Here is a 21,456-nt window from a genome sequence, read left to right as displayed (position 1 = left end):
GGCAACCCAAGAGACAAGTCGCCTTCGGTTACACATGAGCACTAAAGATTATCAATTAATGGAGCACCAAAGGTGGATCTCATTCATTAGGCAATTAATGGAGCACCAAAGATCGGAAGATATAAAGACAAGGTGGTGACCAAACAAAAGCTCACATTTTCTCCATCTCTAATTCAATCACTCAATTCCAATATGAACTGTGTCTGACTTTATTTCAGTTCACCAGAGAACTGGATACGTAAGCAATGCGATCATATCATTTGAACTCAATCATAACATCATCTTCCCCCAATCATCTAGATTCGTAAGGTCGTGACCAAAACACACCTTTACAGTTACTAGATTATGCGAGGGAACATTTGGTCGATGTAGGCATTTGTGGGATAAACCTGAAACTCTATACGGTTTTGATACTCTATGATTATTAAGTTAATTTTTTCCCCAAAACCCAATATGTCTCTCTTTTTGTATGTGGTGGTGATATGGATCCAATAAAATTTTGCCACGTGTTCACTTTATATATATTATTATGTTTGCTTAACTTAACCATAGCTAAACGCCTAAACTATAGTTTTAACTTAATAGAACGATCAAGCTACGTTGACACCCCTGATAAGCACCCAAAAGTGTATTATGAAACCCCGTTGAAACATATAAATTTGGTTAACTATGTGTTTAATAATCATGAAATAAATATGTTTTCATATTTTTGCAGGTATTCGCAGTAAACATGAAAATATGGTTTAAACCTGCAATAAAGCACGAGGAACGACATATATATGAATTCTTCCAAATCCGCATTTAAGCATCAAACTTCCTAAACTCCTACCTCTTGAACCGGGACTCGAATCACGACAAGTGAGTCTTTCGGATAATCGTATGATGAACTCTACGATAGGCGGAAGTTGTAAAATTGCCCAAAGACCGGACCGCCAATGGACTACACATAGGACCCACTATCTTGGCCCACAAGATTGGATGAGTCATCAATCATGGAGCATGTCAAGACAAAAATGACAAATTATTGGTGCAAAGTTGACACCTTGCATATAATTAATTAGATTAGGTGTTAATAGTGAAAAAAAAGCAAGGTGTCACTTTGTTTTAATGTGGTGAATAAAAATGAAGTAAATGTGGTTTGATGTTTCACATGGGAGGAAATGAGATGTCTCTCGAAATGGAGAAGAAAAAACAAACAAGGGGACACTCCATTTACTCCCTTGACTTATTTTCCTTACCTTGTATTATTTTAGTTCCTTAGCTATTTTTTAGTTTTTAGTTTTAGTTTTTAAGAATAAAGCTTGTAATAGTTTTAATGGAGGAAACCTTAGTTTTCTTCTAGAAAATAAAAAGCAAGTGAGTTTAATTGGTTTTTTCTTCTTCTTTCTCTCTTTTTGTTCTTCTAGCTTGTAATTCATCATCCCAAGGATCATGAGCTAACTTCTCTTTTGGGGAGTTAATCCATCTCATGTGAGGGAGAATATTTGTGGTTGGCTTGGCAGGTTGTTAGGAAGAACAACTAGACCTGCATCCTATCCTCCCCAAAATGATAGTTGGTGTAGTGTCTAGTTAGGAATCAAAGTAATGAGCTTAGAGATAAGTCATTGCTTGGTTCCACTTGCTAGCATGTATGAACTCTTTAATGAGCCATACATGCTAGGGGATCAAGTTTTCTTCCATTAGGGCTTGTCTATGAGTCTAGGAAGAATCAAATGAACCTTTTCAAATCAACAACTAAATGTTATTTTCACATGAGGAGGATTAGCTCTCCACCTTTTCTTTAGTAAATTGTATTTTGTATTAATTGCATGATTTCAAATCTTAATGTTTTTTTTCTTTAATGTTTGTATAGGAAAGAAACCCAGCATTAGTAGTAAACTTACTCACTAGTTCCCTAAGAGTAACAACCAATTTGTAGTTGTCCTAGACTTTAGGTTGGTTCGAATCTTTATTCCAACTTTACGAAACGAAGATCGTGAATAAGGAACTTTGAGTTCGCTTTCGCATCAAATTAGAGAGTCAAATCTCTAATGTAGTAAAAAAAGCTAATATCAACCCTTACTAAACACAATGATTTAATAGCTGATTTTTGGTAGATATGATCTCCCCACTATGGATATGATCTCCAAAAAAAATAAGCTCGTTTCAATATGTGTAACTTTGTCAAAAGTTATGTTGAAGTTTGCAATTTTTTTAACAGTCTATATTTTTTTTCAGTTTTGTAAATAAATTTGACAATGCTAGAGATGTCAAAATGGCTTGAAATTTGCAGACATGATCAACATGGTAAGAGGGTCATCTTCACCAAAAATCAGCTATTAATTCATTGTAGAAGTGCACTTTTTGGTAGGGGTGTCACTTCAAGGTGTCATTTAGGGTGCCAACATAGCCTGACCGTTAATAGAAAACTAAATATATCCTTGATGCGTTTTGGAATATAGAAAAAACAAACAAACAAACAAAAAAAAAAAACAAAAAAAAAAAAAAAAAAAAAAAAAAAAACAAAAAAAAAAAAAAAAAAAAATGAAGAAAAAGAATTAGGAAAAAACAAAACAACATAATTTTGTTATGTGTGATATTGTGATCTCTATTATTCTTAAAGGTAAAAATCCTTAGGAAAATGTAGCATCCATAATTTAATTGTAAGAGTGTTGATGAACAAACTATAACATCATATCATTTTCACCCTTAAAAAATGCATATAACTAAAATTCATGTCATTTTTAAACTTTATTAGCTTGACAAAAGTCGAGATTACTTGAAATAAAATCACCAAATTGTTGATTGGAGTTTTAAATTTATTTTAAACCATTCAAATTACTCGTGGTCTTTTAAAATTTAGTTTATATCAAAAAGCACGGGCTGGGATGGCGAATGGAGTTGTTACAAAAATTCAATGACCTAAATTAGTAAGTTTAATTATAATTTCCATTTTTTAGTAACATATCCTAAACTATAAGAATCATATAACTGAATCTCATATACTCTACTATAAGATGATGGGTGCTTTAAGACACTACCATTCAAATTATGAATTCCTTCCCAACATGGTTTAAAGTGATGAGTCTAGGCGTATGTTGTTTCTTGGTCAAGGCAAATCTTTCTCTTTTTCGTCTCATGAGCTGCCAGGTCTATGGAAAGGGAACCACATTTATTTCACTTATGACCACGTGCTACTTGGTAATCCAAAATACCATAAATTGCAGGTTCAGATTACGGTGTGCTCAACTTAGATGGATGAGTGTTTTTATCATATACTACTATTACCTGCGAGATATAATGGCTATAGAACAATAATTTGGCCCCACAAATATGGATTATACTAAATTCCTTCTAGTTATATTTGTCTATCCAATATGAATTTATGAATAGAAGAGTTACATGTCTCGCTTGTCCGAATGAACTAATGATAATTCATGCGTTGGTGATTTTGTGCATGAATTACTATTGAAATATTTAGAGGGTTAAGGCATACCTCACACCGATTACATTGAAGGACTCCTAATCTGAAGGCTTTCGCTAATGCGCCATTTTGAGTAGACCTAATTGCCTCCACTTAGTCCATGCTTAAATATCCCTAAAGTGTACGACATTTTTTACTGAACCGTTACAAGTATGACAAATTACCAAATTAATTTGAAAATAAGAAAAAATAATAAAATAAACAAAAAATAAAATAAAAATCATATGTTAATAAGATATATGAAATATTCAAGGTGAGTCATGAAACGAGCGAGAGTGAAAACTATATATATTCTCGAGTCGTCTTTAACAAAGTTTGGCTATTTGCCAACATCTCACATGAAAAGCAATACTAGATTATGCCAGACGATGGAAATTTGGTCGATGCATGCATTTGTAGGATAAACCTTAAACACTAGATGGTTTTGATCCCCTATGTATTACTAAGTTCATTTGTTTTTTGTTTTTTGTTTTTAATTTCCTATTATTTTATTTTCCCCCGAAACCCAGTTGTATCTATTTATGTATGTGGTCATATAGGTCCAATAAGAATCTGCCACATGTCCACTTAACTCAACCATAACTAAACTAATATTTTAACTTTAATAGAAAACTAAATATCTCTACTAGTAACATATCTTATAATGATCCTGGCCTCTTAAATTCATCCGGGTATTTTTCTTACACATAAAACCCCCAAATGAATAATTAAATCAAACACCTAAATACTATTAAGAATGACTATTTGGTCTTTTTACACCATGCATAAATTCTTAGTACCGATATTGGCCTTCAATTAAGTGTTGTTTAACATTGTTTAATAAGGGTAATTGGCCATTTCATGAGGTGGTTAATTAAAAAACCAAATCCACGCCATTTTGAATTGTACGCACACAATAAATATCCACTTAATATTAATTACGGTGTCATTAATTACCATAAATATACAGAGCCCTTTCATTTTCCGTCTCCCTCTCAATCTCCACTCTACGTCTCTCCCACTTTCTTTTGCCAACAGTAAAAGATAACCCGATGATTTCTCCTGCTCATGCATCATATACACTATACAGTATGAAGGTTAGTGACACGCCAATCACATGCTCTCAAATTTGAACTACAGTTTTCTTCTCTGGGCTATAGATCGTCTACTCAATAGTAAGAAAAAATAGAGCCAATAGTAGTAATAAGTTGTGTTCTACTTGAGTGTACTTTTTCCATCAATGAAGTCAAACTCAATGAAACAAGCTGAGGTATGTACTTGGTGTACTCTGTTTACTGTGTTAATGGGTATTCTCACTTGGTTGATGTGTTCTGTTTTTTAACTATCAGATCCTCTGGCCAAAAATTGTTCTGAAGAAGTTGCTTAATATTGGCACTAAGGATTCTGATTTCTTGGCTGACTCAGATGAAGGTTAAAGTGACTCCAATTCTGATGATGAATGCGAGAATGGACTACTTTAACTCATTCAACAATACCCATAGTGTTATTAGTAACAGTTTCTTAACTTTAGTTGAAATTTCAGTCCTAGTTATGTGTTTTTCTTTTGGCAAAAATTGGTGGGTGTAGTGAGAAGTTCATTACTGGGAATTCAGGCTTGAATTACAACAAGGAAGGTGAAGTTGGCTTTGAATCTAATGGTATAACTCAAAGTTGATTCATTTTTAATCTCATTTATTGGAAGTGTTATTCTATCTTGAAAAATAAACTTATTCATAAAAAAAAAAACGAGGCCTTATGTTCCTGGAGGTTCACCTTTACAGCTATACTCTTAAAAAGTGTTGACACTTTGATGGATTCCATTTTCCATTAAAGCTTCCACCTCATTAAAGTGATTGATATTTGAGAATGATAAAAGAATATCAGCTTTGGAAGTCACATGGATTTTTCACCTTTTCCATTATATGTCTCATGGGAATTTATTTTCTTTCTTCTTTAATTTTCCTTTTGAAGTGTCATTGTATATGTGCAAGGACACATTTTTTATTCCTTGTAGTTTTTTATTGAAGAAGTTATTATATTCAAGAGTCTTGTGGTATAGTTTTAGTAAAATGGAACTACTTATGAGTTATGAATGATGAAGTTATCAAAGCCTTATATGGAGAATTTTGAAATATTCAGTTAGTCACATATGGCTTACGTAAAATGATTAGTTATCATTATTTCACCTTTGTTAACTATTACCAGTTTGAGCAGCTATCTTGGTGTTGCTCCTTTATTATGTTTCTTTTTTGCTTCATTTGGTAGTTTTTAATTGAAAACACCAATTTAGTTGTGTAGTTTGAAGTGATCAATATCCTTTTTTTTTTTTTTCCAACTTTCATATTATTTATTGTTGCTACTAAAAGTTCCAGTTAGACGTGTTATTCTATTGATTAACTTCCGGGCATTACTCTGCAGGGATATTCTCTGAGACTATTCCCAAGTTAAGACGGCGAAATTCAGAGACCCTTCAAGCTCAATATATCAATAGCAAAGAACTCAGGCAGGCTTCTTCATCCTCTGTTGTAAAACTGTGCCTTTTTACACTATATTGGAATATTTGCTGTTAATGTGTTTTCCCCTGAATCAACATTATCGAAATTATATAAGAAGATCATGGAGTTAGGACCTGGGGTGGTCATATTTTTCTGATTGTCGGTGTATTTTTTATTCAAGAATTTGTGTAGGGACATGGAATGTTGGAGGAAAATTACCAGTAGATGACCTGGATATAAGTGATTGGCTAGATATGAACAAGCCTCCAGATATCTATTTATGCATTTTCTTTAACGCCAACGACTAGCATCCTCATTGCGAATTGCTAGAGACATAATCACATATTTAGGTGACATTTACTACACTCTTCGTCTATTTTTTGGTTTTGTTGTTTATGTTTTGACACATTAAGATTGATGTTTTTAGTTCTTCTACGTCGTTTGCTAAAACTGCTAAATTCGAACATTTTAATAAATATATAGATTTTTCCTTTCAGTTAAAAATACTTTTTATGCATTTTCTTTACATTTCTTTAGTGCCAATTACTAACATCCTCATTGCGAATTGCTAGAGACATAAATGCAGATTTAGGTGACATTTACTGCCAACTTTGTAACGCCCGTATTTTTAAATACTTATTTTTCTATTTATTTATTAATTAATTTAATTATTTATTTTCAAAATTTGTCGGATTAGATTCGGGATACGTGGGCCTGGTTTTGGGCCCGAGTCTGTGTTGGGCTTGGGTTTCGGATCCAAGTATATAAACACATTGTTCTAGAGAATAGAGGTTTTAAAAATAATAAAAATAATGAAAATGGAGGCAGAGCTAGAAACGCGTTGGCTAGAGCGTTGGAACGCGACGACTCGGACTACGAGGGATTCGTGGAGCTTGGGATAAATGTGAGTAGCTATTTTGCTATTTCACCGGATTTGTAGTTTTTTGTATGTCGGTGTATCACGGCCCATCGTTTTACTTTTTTTATATTGCTCATTATCCTGTTGTATTGGACTTCGTGCCTTTTGTTTTATTAAACTTTGTTACATTTCGGATTTGAATTTAACTGTCGAAACTGTTGGAACTCGGAAGTCGTCAATGGCGGCGTCACGAGTCCAACAAATGGTAATCGCCGATATTTACTGTCGAACTTTATGGCCGGTTAAGGGCAGCTAAAGCCCAATCTATAATCTATAGAAATCGTCATTTGTTTTTCTTTGTTTCTCTGTTGTATTGTATTGAACTGTTGAACGGTTCAAAACTCTGGAGCTTTGGTAATGGAGGCGCGAGTGCGTGCCCCATAGGTCGTACTGCCTCATATTAGGACGTTTGTTTTGGTGGGCGTTGGTGTATTGGAGAGTTGGGTGGGCTGTTGAAGCTTGGTAAAAGCTTGAACGGCTATTAATGGCGACCAAAAATCGCCAAGAATCGTTATGGTTGGTTTTGTGTTTTTTAGTGGATGAATGGGTTGATGTTTGGTTGTGAGGGGTGTGTTTGAGGTTTGTGTGAGGCTTTGTTGGGTGGGTCATTGGAAGCTTAAGGCCCGACCATTAATGGCGACAAGAAATTTAATATCTAGTTTGGTGAGGTTTGGATTGTATGAGTTGGGGTTTTCGCTTTCATTAATGTTGTTGGGTTTGTTATGGGGATTAAAACCGCTGATCAAAAGGGGTGGTCGATTAGTACTTGGTGGTGGCGGATTTTTGGTGCACAGTGGAATTTCTTTGGAGGAAGGAGATGACCCGACCGGTGGGCTTGGGCTGGTCGGTTTCTCCCGGCTTGTTTGGTTGGTTACTTTGGGCGAAAATGTTTTGTTTTGGTTGGGCCCGATTTGTTTTAAGTTGTTGGGCGGACCGGTTCAACTAAGTTTTGGACCAATTTGGATTAGTTTTTGGGCCGTTTCTAATATTTCTTGGGGCGGTCCATAGGGGCGAAAAATAGTTCTATTTGGGTTTTTCAACTTTTTGACTTTCGGGTTTTAAGGTTTGGGCTTGGCGGTTAGGTCCGAACCATTACCTTGGTCATGAGCCCACGAGCCATGCGACTTTGACCTTTAAATTTTATGAACCATGGCTATGACCCTGAACTTGTCGAACATGGAAACGATAGTTTGATTTTGACAATGACAGTTTGACTTCGACCATGACGTGTTGATTTTGACTTTGACCATGATGTGTTGACCTTGACCATGATGGGTTGACTTTGACTTTGACCATGATATGTTGACGTTGACCATGATGGGTTGACTTTGACCATGATGTGTTGACTTCGACTATGACGTGATGATTTTGACTTTGACCATGATGTGTTGACCTTGACCATGATGGGTTGACTTTGACTTTGACCATGATGTGTTGACTTTGACCATGATGGGTTGACTTCGACCATGATGTGTTGATTTTGACTTTGACCATGATGTGTTGACCTTGACCATGATGGGTTGACTTTGACTTTGACCATGAGGTGTTGACTTTGACCATGACATGTTGACTTTGACAATGGCATGTTGATTTTGACTTTGACCTTTGACTTTGACGTTGACCATGACGTGTCGAGTTTGACTTTGACCGTTGACCGTTGACTGTGGAATGTTGACTTTTCCAGTTTTTCACATATTTGTTTTTATGGATAAATGTAATAATAAAACGTTGTCGGATATTGTATAACTTGGTTGGTCATTATCTAATTTAGATTTGACGTGAGTAGTGTGTAAAGCACATATATATTGGGCTTTGATTGTGGGTCGTGGATCCTAATCCAATTGTCTTCGTTTTTATGTTGTATATTATATGGACACATGTAGTAATAAAATCTTTGTGGAAGCTTGTATAAATTTAGTTGTCGATTATCTAAGAAAGTTTGGACATTGATGTTGTATATTTTTACACGTGGCGATATTGAGATGTTAGGAGACGTTATATTCCTAATACGCTATACTAAAAATGTATGCAATACATTGAAGTAAGTGTGACATGATATAATATGTTGGAGTATATATATTAATGCAATATCTTTGAGAAATGTATATAAACGCTCCATTATTATATATGTGAGATGCTACTATGAGGTAGTATAGTATTGATGAATATTTGCCCACGAGTATGGTGAAGTCTGATAATATATTGTACGTGAAATAATGAAAGTGGTTATGTGAAATAATTGAGATATGTCTAAATATGGTGGCTTAGTGCAATAAGGTAATTGACCTGCACGTGATATAGTGGAATTTTATTATGAGTCATTAATGTATGACACCTGAATAAATTACGTAACGAAAATCCTAGAACCTAGCTACCACAACTCATGTGATTGGCCCTTCTGGCGTTTCAGTTAATCTGAATGGCCTTGGTAAGTAATGTGATTGGCCCTTCCGGCGTTTTGCTTAATCCGAATGGCCTTGGGCGTAAGTAATGTGATTAGCCCTCCTGGCGTTTGAAGAAAGCTGAATGGCCCTCCCCGGGCGAGCCGAATAGTGGCTTGATTATTCCGTTCGCAAAAATAGAACGATGGCCACGATATTTTATGCGAATAGTGACATTACTTACATAATTGCTTCCATGTGAGGATTTACGGTGTCGCGCATCCCGCTTCGGGATGGTTACGCGGAGTGGTTCATTATGTAAGGGGAGGCATGTGGATGTACATGTTCTTCGTTGGATAGCGATTGTGGTAGCCGGGAAACTAGGTAAGACATAGATACGATGTGAATTTTAGGGACACGCAAAGAAAGCCCGAAATAATCTAATTATGGTAATATGCTTGGTTGGTTATTTGTTTAGATAGAACCTAAAAGCCTCGATGGAGGAACTATATGCCTTATTTATGATCGCGATAGTTTGTTGTGTGGTTAGTGGGAAGTTAAAACCTCGATTGGAGGAACTACCCCCCTTAATTATTGTACTTGAGTATGTCATATTAGTCGTTGAAAGTTAAAGGCTTCGGTGGAGGAGGAACTAACGCCATATGGATTATGTATATATTTGTATAAGTATATGTTGTTTTTAGAGCTACTCACACCAAGCATTTTATAATCTTGACCCGATTTGCATGTTTGCTTATCGGGTGTGTTCATTCAATGAACATAGTTGATAAGTTTTGACAGGTTTAGTGTTGAAGAAGAGTGGTTCTTTGCTTGTGGTTTTGCGTTAAGCGTTGCATCTCGGGATTTGTTTTGTTTTCCCTTGAGGTGATATAGATTTTTAGTTGAGACAAAGTTATTTGTATTTTCATTTGTAATTTTAAATAAAGAGTTATTGGAAAGAGATTTGTAACTTAATCTTATTTGTGAAGTTTTGTAATGAAGAGGACATTTGTTTAATTGAAATTTTTATTGGTTTTTAATTATCCGCATATTTAAACTGTTTATGGGTTTTTGGGAGTGGAGAGTGCGTCACACCTCGGAGATCGAAGAGTCGGGGACAAATAATGTTTTTCCGAATTCTGTCGAAATTCGGGGTGTGACAAACTTTGTCTATTTTTTTGTTTTATAAAAAGTTCTGCTGTTTTATGGAATTTATATTAATTCAGACCAAAGCACATGCTCTCCTTCCTTATCCATCTGCTTCTTAATTGGTTATATCTCTTTGTTTTGTCTGCATTCTAATCTTCTCCACTTGGACTAGCAAGTGGACTGGTAGCCCATGTTGAGCACAAAGTCTTCACTCTCTTTTCTGCATCAGAGTAATAGCTCTTGAAACTTGATCTAGAAGAGTTATGGGTGAAATGATGGCAGAGACTCTCAGAAATGAATTTGAGGTAAACCCATATCTCCTTTGTATGATATCTACAATACCCTTTGTTTAATTTGATCTCAGTATTATTTTATGAACTTTCTTCATTTTTCATACTACCTGCATGAGTTTTGATTCATGATTGTTGAATTCTTATATTGTGATTCTCAATTGAATTTTTAGATGATGTTCATTGTTTTTGAAAATTGTTGATGGGTTTTGCACTGAAAATGATATAAACAGATAGAAAAACCAATTGCCTCTGATCCTAGATTCAAGTAATCAGTTTCATTTGGAAGATTTGAGAACGATTTATTATCTTGGGAAAGATGGTCGTTGTTTTCGCAGAACAAGTACTTGGAAGAAGTTGAGAAGTGCTCAACCCCTGGATCAGTAGCTATGAAAAAAGCTTACTTTGAAGCCCATTACAAGAACATTGATGCTCGAAAGGTGGAGATCATGGAAGAAGAGTAGAGAATGGGAGAAGATTTATTCAGATCGGATACTCCATGTAAGGAAAATTCCATTAACAATGATTATGGCACGAAAGTTGAATTCGGTACATTGGGCGTCAATGGAATTACTTGCTCAATGGAGCCAGATAAAAACTCGTTGGCAATGACCTATTGCACTTTAACTGAGGAGCCAAACCAGGATAGGAGCGGTGTCAATCGTCAAGGTGAATTTGAAGGAGCAGTCTTGGTTTCAGATGAAAATCAGTATGTTGAACCACAGGCTCAATTGGAAGTAGAGTTCAATTCAACAAATGAAGACTACAGTTATGTAGGTTTTCCAGTACAATTAGAACATATGGATGTTTTAGTACAAGAGAACCATCTAATTAGATCTTTAGATCCATTACAACAGCCACAATAGCTAGACATAGAGATCGACAAGCTGTGCTCAAGAAGAAAAGCACTGATCGAGCCTGAAGATCCATTAGAACATTCACAGGTGTCGCAATGAGACAAGCCACACTGAATAGAAGCATGTTATTGGATCACTAGATCTATTATAGCGATCCCAACAGTTGGACATAGAGACAAGCTATGCTCAAGAAGAAGCGGTGATTGGATCACAACATTCATTAGAACATCCACATCTCAGACAATGAGACAAGCAATCTTGAAACACGAAGCATGTGATTGGATCACTAGATCCATTACAACAGTTGCACCAGCTGGATAATGAGACATGCCATGTCCAAGAGAATAAGTCAGAGGATTCTAAATTGAATCCACAGAGGGAAGCCCAAAAGGTGAAAGGCCAAAACTCTTCTTCACAATATGTTTTCCAGCTTATCAGACAATACATACATAGTGAGAAATTAACTAAAATTTTCTTTGAAAATGAACTTATCAGAAAATTCTACGTTCTAAGGACAAGAGTACGGAAAACACAAAGAAGAAACTCGCGAATCCTACAAAGAAAATAACACATACTTCTCTCCCAAGAGCATCAAAGCCTGCACTAGCGTCCCCCAGTATATCAGCATCCAAGCTTTAAACCAGGAAGGAAATTAGTCCATTTGTAACAAAGAAGCACACTATGCCGGCTGTTAAAAAGAAGACACCCTCACCTAACTCACTGCATATGTTGCTTTGTTTGGAACCCACAAAATCTGATTTCGCTCTTCCTACCTCAACAAGAAGATCTTTTATTGTGGAGAAAATGGGAGATAAGGATATTGTAAAGCGAGCTTTCAGGGAGAACAATTTCAGCTTATCTAAACCTTCTATTGAAGAAAAGTCCTCTGCTTCTCCGCAGGTTTGTCTTAATCAAATTTTAATTTTCATCTAAATATTGATCCTGTGTAGTTGTATATTTGCTAGATTTATCAATGGTAATAAGAAAATGGGTGATAAAAGGTTGTTCCTTTTACAACTCTCTGCAGAGCGAACAACAAGACTTGCTTCTTCTGCAATGACTCCACAAAAGGATGAGGAAAGGTAATCCCTGTGGATTACAAGTACATGCTTATTGGCTGCCAGTCCATGCACATCTTTTTATCTGATACTGGTATCGTAATGAACTAGTGCAGGTACATAATCTAAATCTTATTTGTGGGTGTGCGTGTGTGTGTGTGTTTTTTCCAGAAGTTCAATTTTGTTGGTTCCATGTGTTTATATATAAAAGTGTTTTCTTATTAAGTTGTACAGATTCTTATGCTATAATTCTTTATTTATTGGTGCCGAGTTACGAGCTGTTCTTCCAGGGAATGATTTGTTCTTAGGGGCCATTTGTTTTTGCCTCTTATAAGACATTGATGTCTTATAACCTCTTATAAGATGTGGACCAGTGATTTTGGACATTTTTTTGGTTTGTTTTTTGCCTCTTATAAGAGGCATTCTACTAGAAATGTCTTATAAGAGGCATGATTTCTATAAGTACCAAAATTGGATCTACTACAATTTTGTAAGTCTTGTAAACTGAAAAAAGACATAAACGCCCAAACACACTACCCCTAAACCCTCGTTCTCTCTTTTGCCTTCTCTTTCTCATTTCTTCTTTGCCTCCATTTTCTTCAACTGCTGCTGCTCCACTTTCGCGAACTTTACTTTGCTATCTGGCATTGTCGATCCAACCGTTCTTTGTCTTTGGTATGTCGATCCTGCTATTGCCTTTCTTTCTTTCATCTTAGTGAGGAATTGTGAGTAGTGACTTGTAAAATAGCATGTGAGTGGTTGAATGATGATACATGTTTTCTATTTGCTTCTTATGATTTCTAGATATTGAGTTGAATATTCCTCAAAGATATTGGGTTTTGGTTCATTTTGGTTTTCTACATCATCTTATTTGGAGCTTCAATATTGTCCTTGTATGTCACCGTATTGAATGTCTTCTTTACATTGGCTTGCATTGAATGTGTCCTGTAGTAGCATAGCATATTTCTCCTTGTCTAGATTCCTTTCTCCTCTATCTTCACTTCCTTATATAACAACGTCTCTGAGACCAACACTCTTTTCTTCCCTTTCCAAGTAACTCTCTTTCACCAATGGGCATCTTTTATCTTGTTTGTTTTTCAATGTCTTTTTAATCTTAACTGAACTCATAACTCAAGTATTTAAAAAGTAGTATATATGGTTGACTTATGCATACTCGTAAAATGGAAATTAAGATTAGGAGTAGGCTAAAGTGGGTTGAAATGCATTTGGGCAGGGTGTGGTTTGTTAGTACAAGTGTGAAAGATCATAACTTTATTGTTATCTTCGTTAAATTTATTTGTTAATCATATTATCACTTGGAAGGAGATATTCCTATAGCTAAGAAATTATAAGTGGCTGTAACAGTTAAGTGTGAGCCCACGTTGTTTAGTTTCCAAATTCCAATTACAAAAGAGCTTTTGGAGATTGAATTCACTTTGCCTTGAAGTATGAACGATATGCATTGTTATTTAGATTTTCAAAGTACTGAAATAATCTATAATGAACTGTTTTTCTTTTTTGTTTTTTTAAGGTACTTGCTTGTTTATGTTAGAACATATATATCATGGCTAATAATGTAATAATGCGAAAATTGAGGGGTAGTATTGAGGTAGCGCCGCCAAGGTTCACCATGTATTTACCAATGTCCCTTTAGCTCAAGCTTTCCTAGACTTGTGTTTGGAAGAAGTTACGAAAGAGGGTTACCAAGGTTCATCCCTAAAACCTATTAGCTGGAAACGCGTAAGGGATACCTTGAATGATAAGTTTAAGTTAAACCTTGAGCAAAAGGCTTTCAAAAATAGGTGGGATCTTGATGTAGCTTGGAGGAATTGTGTTGGAAAGAGTGGTGGAGGAATCAATTTTGCACTTGGGAGTATTAATTGGCCAGAAGAAGTTTGGGCTGATGTTCTTCAGGCAAGTGCTATTATATTGCATAATTTGTTTTGTAGTAATTCAAATATGTTTTTATTTTTGTGTTAATTATGTTATTGAATTATTTTGTTTGGTCCAAATTAATATAGAGGAACCCGGCTGCAATAATCTATAAGAAGAAGCCTCTGAGTAATCTGAAAGAGTTGTACAAGTTGTTTGAGGGCACTTTGGCGACGAGGGATCTTTGCTTTTATGCTCTTTGGGGAGGTTGGGTTGCCGATGATCAAGTTGATTGATGGCGATGATTCAAATATGGTGAATGATGATACCATTCCAATTCCAATCCCAGATGTGGAGGTAACTGATTCCTACTGGGATAATGTACACATCAATACTCCTCCTATTAGCGCACAACCTAGCACCCCCCACTTTGAACAAGGTGGAACTAGCGGTGTTGCTAGTGATGGTTCAAAAAAAAGAAGGAAGAAGGTAGTTGATGAAGAGGAATCTGATGGTGTGCAAGAGTTAATTGGTGTGGTGAAGAATCTAGTGACACATATAGAGCTTGAAAGGATTGAAGTGAAGAAAAACATGGAGTCCTATTCTATGTCTATATATGCATGGGTATTCTCAATTATCTAAAAAGAAAATGAAAATTGAGATGACTATGGATGTGTATATGGGTGCAATGGTGAAACTTGCTGCAAATAAGGAGTTTAGGAAAGCCTTAGTTGAATTGGAGGATATGGAGGATAAGAAGATTTTTCTCCACGAGGATTGGTTAGCATGGGAGTTTAACTATGATGGAATGTTTTTGTTATATGCATTGTCATTTCATAGCATTAGAATTGAGTTTGGGGTTTAGAAACATCATGAGTGTTGAGCAAAATTATTTTTATGTTGTATTTGGATTTAAATGTAATGTAAGAATTTCTATTTTGACATGTTGCTTGTATGTGAAATGGTTATGAAATTAGACGTGAATTGGTGCTATGTAATGGTATGTAAAGCAGGGTTATATTTGTCAAATAACCATCTATAAGATGTTGTATGTTTGTTTTTTCTTTTTCTACAAGTGCTTATAAGAGGAACTTAAAATAAAAAACAAACCAGTTTATAAGACCCACTTATAAGACCCTCTTATAAGACCATGTCTTATAAGACCCTCTTATAACTTAAACCAAAAAAACAAATAGGCCCTTAATGTTTCTAACTGAAATGTATAAATGTAGATGATGGGCAAATTCAAGAAGAACATTTGTTGCAAATGTTATCTAGAATCATACAATGGATTGACCCACCTCATTAGATTTCAGCCACTATTAAAGATGGAAAAACTGAAAAGTTCTATGTTGTGGTCAATTTGAGTTGTTAGTCCTTGTACTATTTATTACCATGCTCACAATTTCTTCTGATTTGTCTCGGTGAAATGCTTGATGATTGTTGTGCGTTGCTTTTTGTAGCCCCTCTAACTACTCCCTTGGTGTTTGACAAGCTACTAAAATCATTAAGGTTACGATCCTCCTCCTCGATATATCATTACTACAACACTTCTCAATACCACTACTACAGTAATGTGTGTGTGTGTGTGTGTGTGTATATATATATATTTACGCTTAAGAACCCGGAGGCGCCAAGCCTCTTAGAGCTTAGGGAGAGTGTCAAAGGTAATTGAGGTGTAAATGTGTAATCCTCAAAGTTTATCTATCTTCAAGGTATGATTATCCAATTGAATAGAGTCACCACCTATTTATATCCAACATTCAGATATTAAATCTCAGTGATAACATTCAATTGCCCAAGTCTTTCTGTACAACAATCCTTTTATATTATTTTTTGTTGTTCTATAGAATGAAATGGTAGATTATGCAGACAGTGAAAGTTCTCCTGAACGTGAAGTTGAGGTGGGAGGTGCATCGAAGATGGGAGTCATGGACTCATGGTTATGGAACTGTCATTTGGTGGCTGGTGCAGGTTGCTTAAAGCCAAATGGGGTAAGTCTCTTGAAATACTTTTCAAATTTATGTTTTTCTTATAACTTCAGTCTACTGTTAATGAGACTCTATGTAGAGAAGAACAGTTACAGTCAAGAGACATCTTCAGACTATTGGGTGATTTTTGTGTGTTTGGGTAACCATTATGCTATATATTCCAAGTTGTTATCACTTTCACCCACTTGATTTGATGTTTTTAAATTCTGAACTTAAAATAAATCATTTAGAATTTGTATAGGATAACAGATGTAAGTGCAAAACAATTGACGGAGAATTGCAGACATGTTCTATGGGTATGAGCCTATTTTGATCTCTCTTTTAAGTTTACATCGATCCTCTCTCTCTCTCTCTCTCTCTCATAATTAAAAAAATTAAAAGAACTAGATAAGAAAACCATCAGTCTATTTATCTAAATCAGGTTTGATTGTTACTTTCAATTCTCTAAATCATGTGAATTCCCTTTTATTCATCAATTCTTCACATTTTTATTTATTTGAGATCTTGATTGGTTGATTGTTCCATTTGAGTACTAATTATTTGATGAATTGATAAAAAAAAAAATGAATTCATCTTTGCTTGGATTAATTCACTGCTCAAAAGTTATTTGAAATATGAAACAGGGTTGGTTGTAGATTGTAATCAGGTAATCCACCAACTTAAGAATCAGGTAAGAGTGCGTAATTGTAATCCCTTTGACTTGAATTTTAGATGTTTCAGTTAACTTAGTGTTGGTATCCTTTTTAAAGAAGTCGATTTAGGGATTTGATGAGATCCTTTTTGAAATTGGGATTTGCTTTATACATTTAGTTTCTAAAATTGAGTTTTGGGTATTGCTTACAACATGTAGTTTTTGAAATTGGGTTTATTATGAAATATTTTTTCATGTTTTCTATCTGATATGGCCGTTCGTTTCTCATTTCTTGATTATGAATTATTTTTCTTGGCCATGGAATATGATTGTTGTTGTTTGTGTTGTAAACCAGTAACTAAAAAAATCAATATTTACTCACCAGCAAATGTTATTAAGTTTCTAATATTGTTGGAATATGGTTGGAACGTTTCATTCATTTTTTCTTCAAATTTCACAGAGTTCTCTTTTGAGCTTGCAATAAACAATACCCTTTTGGTGGTGATCATGTTGATTCTTTACTTGATTTAATGTACTTTTGATTGCGGCCTTGTAGGTTTCCTTCCATTTGGGGGCAACAAATTTTGTGCTATTATAGGTACTTTTTTTTCTACGCTTCACTATTATTTTCTTTTTTTTTTATATACAACATTCAACTTTATAGCATCCTATCCCATATTGATCTATGATTGCTATTTGTAATGGAAACTACTTTCATAAGAACCTTTACAACCTATTTTTGAAATACATTTAATATCTTATACTTGCTCTTGCGTAAAATCTAAATGGGAGTCTAAATAGGTTTGATATCTACATAGGTTAGACTATAAAACTTGACCTCTATTTCTTAATGGGAGTCTAAATAGGTTATGGAGCATTGAGCATTTCATAACCATGTGAATTGATAGATTCTACTCCATGAACCCCTCTTGAATCTCCAGTACGCAGAGTTCCAGCAGCCCCTAGATCTACGGTGACACGAGGGACTCAATTGAATTACCATAGGTTGTTAATGGTGAATATATAGAACAAAAGAATAGTTGTTGCATCTGTTGCACTGACACATTCATACTATGCATTTTACAAGAATGGGCTAGGGGGAAAGGATAGTGTCACTAGCCATGAAATACCTATAACTCTATAAGGGCTTATGCTATGGCGTTGCATAAGTTGGTCTGACAATAGTACTCCTCTCGATCATGAAAAAAATGACACGCAAGTAGCAATATAACACTTGAAGGCATGTAGTTACCATTACTGATTTACTTTCACCAACCCCGTATTTATTAATATATTGGATATATGGTTTTATTGAGATGGGTTTTTGATATTTGCAGAAGCGTTGCAGTTGGTTATATCATAATGCAAACCTGGAGCGAGTGGATTTGTGCGAGAATAGCGATTCATTTATCAGAGAGTAAGCTTTATTTATTTATTTTTTGGGCTTAATTGAATGCTTAGTACAATGGTTTAGTGTCTCACTGTTACTTCACAACTTTAAATCATGCTAATCAATCCGTGGCGAGTTGGCGAGAATAATGTGGGAAGCCCATTGAGAGAACCTTAAGTTCCATAGTAATTGAGTACTTGGTCTGTTGGCCATTTGCATTGGTGCTGGAATATGACAATTGGGTATATCAATTCAATGGGCGCACCCAAAAAATTGCAATGGAATATTAATAATTTGCACTTAATGTTAATGTTGTCGGAGTTTGACATTTTTTTTGTTTATTAGGATGATTCATGCTTTGGTTAAATAGTCACATAGTACATAATAACATGGCCAATTCCGCTATCATCAACCCGACTTACAGCTCATCTTTCCTTGGGAACCGATAATGAAGCCTTACATACTTTGGTCGAAGCTATGGAGATATCCCATAAATTTAGTCATTTACTTTATGCACATGACCTGATGATGCACAATCGATTGAGTGAGTATAATATGATATTTGCTTCAATCAAGCTGTATATTTTGTCTGTGTGTGTATCAATATAACATTTAAAGTCATGCATACTATTTAGGAGCTTAAAAATCTGAATGTGTTATGCACATTTTCAGAATATTTCAACCAAGCAACTTCCTAGAATGAAGACATTTATTCCACTGCCATATTAGATGGTGGTGTAGTGCATAATTGCATATTTCTTGAATTTAAAGTTGTTTCTCATCTATTTTTTTGCACCAAATTGTTTTGTAGGTAGTAATCATTCATTCATGGAGCAAACATACTTTGAATCCTTGAGAATTCTATAACATAAAACATTAGGGTTTAGGTTGTCTCTTAAATCTATTTAAAATATTGGAATTTTACACTCTTCGGTAAGTTTTGTTTGACATCGTGTGCATAGCACGTGCATTTTGCTAGTATCCATAATGGGTTTTGGAATATGGAGAAAAAATATATATTGAGAAAAAGAATAAGGAAAAACATAAAACAACATAATTTTGTTATGTGTGATAGTGTGATATCTATTATTTTTTAAGGTAAATTTTATTATAAAAATGTAACTGCACAATTTAACTGTAAGAGTAGTGATGAACAAACTATACCATCATCTCATCTTCACCCTTAAAAAATGCATATAACTAAAATTCATGTCATTTTTAAACTTTATTTGCTTGACAAAAGTAGAAATTACTTGAAATAAAATCACCATGATTGGAGTTTAAATTTATTTTAAGCAATTCAAATTACTTGTAGTCTTTTAAGATTTAGTTTATATCAAAAAGCACGGCCGGGATGGCGAATGGAGGTATTATAAAAATTCAATGACCGAAATTAGTTAGTTTAACTATAATTTCTTTTTTTTTAGTAACATTTTATAAACTATAAGAATAAGGTAACTAAATCTCCTATACTCTACTTAACCTTCGTTAATATCTCATTTGGCCAACACCCCCACATACTGACACACAAATACCAACATACTAAATTTTTTGCACCCATGTAAAACCACTAATCAAATTCCAAAACTTTAGAGATACATTGAAATTAAATGGAGACATAAAATCACCTAAATTTCAGATGTGTGAATTGGTTAGTAAATGGTAGAAAAAAGAGCAAGAGTTTTGCTAATTTTATGTCCATGATTGTTGTTGATTTCAAGCGTGATTTCATATGTTCATGAAATCTAGCTTTGATAGCAGTAGTCTCCATCATTAGAGCATCATCAACGCATTGTTATAATCCATTTTCAATGTGACATTTGACAATTTATTTGGCAATTTTCGTCACCAACGCGTTGTCAAAACATCGTTTTCATTTTAACAATTGTCAAATTTGAAACCAAATTCGTCAAGAATATAGAAATGACTCACATGAGACAAGTTGTCCCGTCCAAGAGTGGGATAGGACAGGTTTTGCCGTCCAACATTTTTTCCATTTTTTTTAATAAAAAATTAAAACTTTTCGATTTTGCATGTGGGGCCCAAGATGTTGGACATGACAAGTTTTGCCATCCATAACTTTTTCAATTTTTTTTAATAAAAAATTAAAAATAACAAATTAAAACGAGCTATATTTTTTTGGCCCCAAGATGTTGGCGGGACAACTATTCCCGTCCGAAATAGAAACCCCAAATTAGTCGAAAATGCGTTGGTACTTGACACGAAAATAACAATTTTGATCGACGAAAAAAGCTGATGTGTCACAATTTTTTTTAACAACGTGTTGATGATGCTCTTAGAATCCCAATTTGTAACTTAGTATCTAAATTCAAAACTCGAAGGTTAGGGTGGTGGTGCTAATGATTTTTTAATTATGGAAAAAGATGAACAAAGACCGTTGGATTCATCTTATTTGTATAGCACAGATGACAACACATGTTAATTTTGTTTGTTAAATTGTGTTTATTAGATTATGGTTATTTAGATCTTGTAGATAATGGTATGGGACCACCAACTTAATTAGCGGCATTTTAGAAATTAAAGTTGTAGTGACATTTTCGTAGGACTACATAAAAACTGACAATTAGTTGATGGAGACGTGTCTTTTGATTTTCAAAATATTATCAACAAAAGACCCTCGAATAAAGAAATGATACATAAAGGGGAGAGATAGAGTTACTCCCGAGCCACTCTATCGACTTACAAATTGAATTAAAACCCCTTTTGTTGTGGATATGATATTCTCACAATAGATAACATGTCCACAAAATTTCATTCTATTTGGATATGTCTAATCTTGTGAAAACTAGTGTTCAATTTTGAACATTTATCTAACGGTTCAAAAAAATTCGGTTTCATAATAACATTTGACTAGGTTAGATATATTTAAATTATTCAAATTTTGGTGGACATGTTATTCATGGTGGGGAGATCATATCTACAAAATATCAGCCCTTAATTTAACTTGTAAGATGAGATAT

The 21,456-nt window shown here is 34.6% G+C and overlaps 2 long non-coding RNA genes and 1 pseudogene across 2 annotated transcripts in view; 2 read left to right on the top strand and 1 right to left on the bottom strand.

The window, feature by feature from the left end:
• The window catches only part of LOC147486401 (uncharacterized), a 30,944-nt gene that overhangs the window by 5,796 nt on the left and 3,692 nt on the right, over positions 1–21,456 (bottom strand). The gene's annotated exons all lie outside the window — the stretch shown is intronic.
• LOC147486403 (uncharacterized) lies at positions 10,662–14,759 on the top strand (annotated as a pseudogene).
• On the top strand, positions 15,690–18,448 carry LOC147486402 (uncharacterized). Its single transcript, XR_015201169.1, has 5 exons — positions 15,690–15,975; positions 16,314–16,457; positions 16,696–16,750; positions 17,642–17,683; positions 18,423–18,448. It is a non-coding gene; the product is annotated as an uncharacterized LOC147486402 (long non-coding RNA).

Source organism: Coptis chinensis, chromosome 7 (genome assembly GCF_015680905.1).
Source record: "Coptis chinensis isolate HL-2020 chromosome 7, ASM1568090v1, whole genome shotgun sequence".
In the NCBI taxonomy this organism is placed as follows: Eukaryota; Viridiplantae; Streptophyta; class Magnoliopsida; order Ranunculales; family Ranunculaceae; genus Coptis; species Coptis chinensis.
The sequence above is the reverse complement of the archived record's forward strand: the minus strand, read 5'-3'. Positions and strand labels throughout refer to the sequence as shown.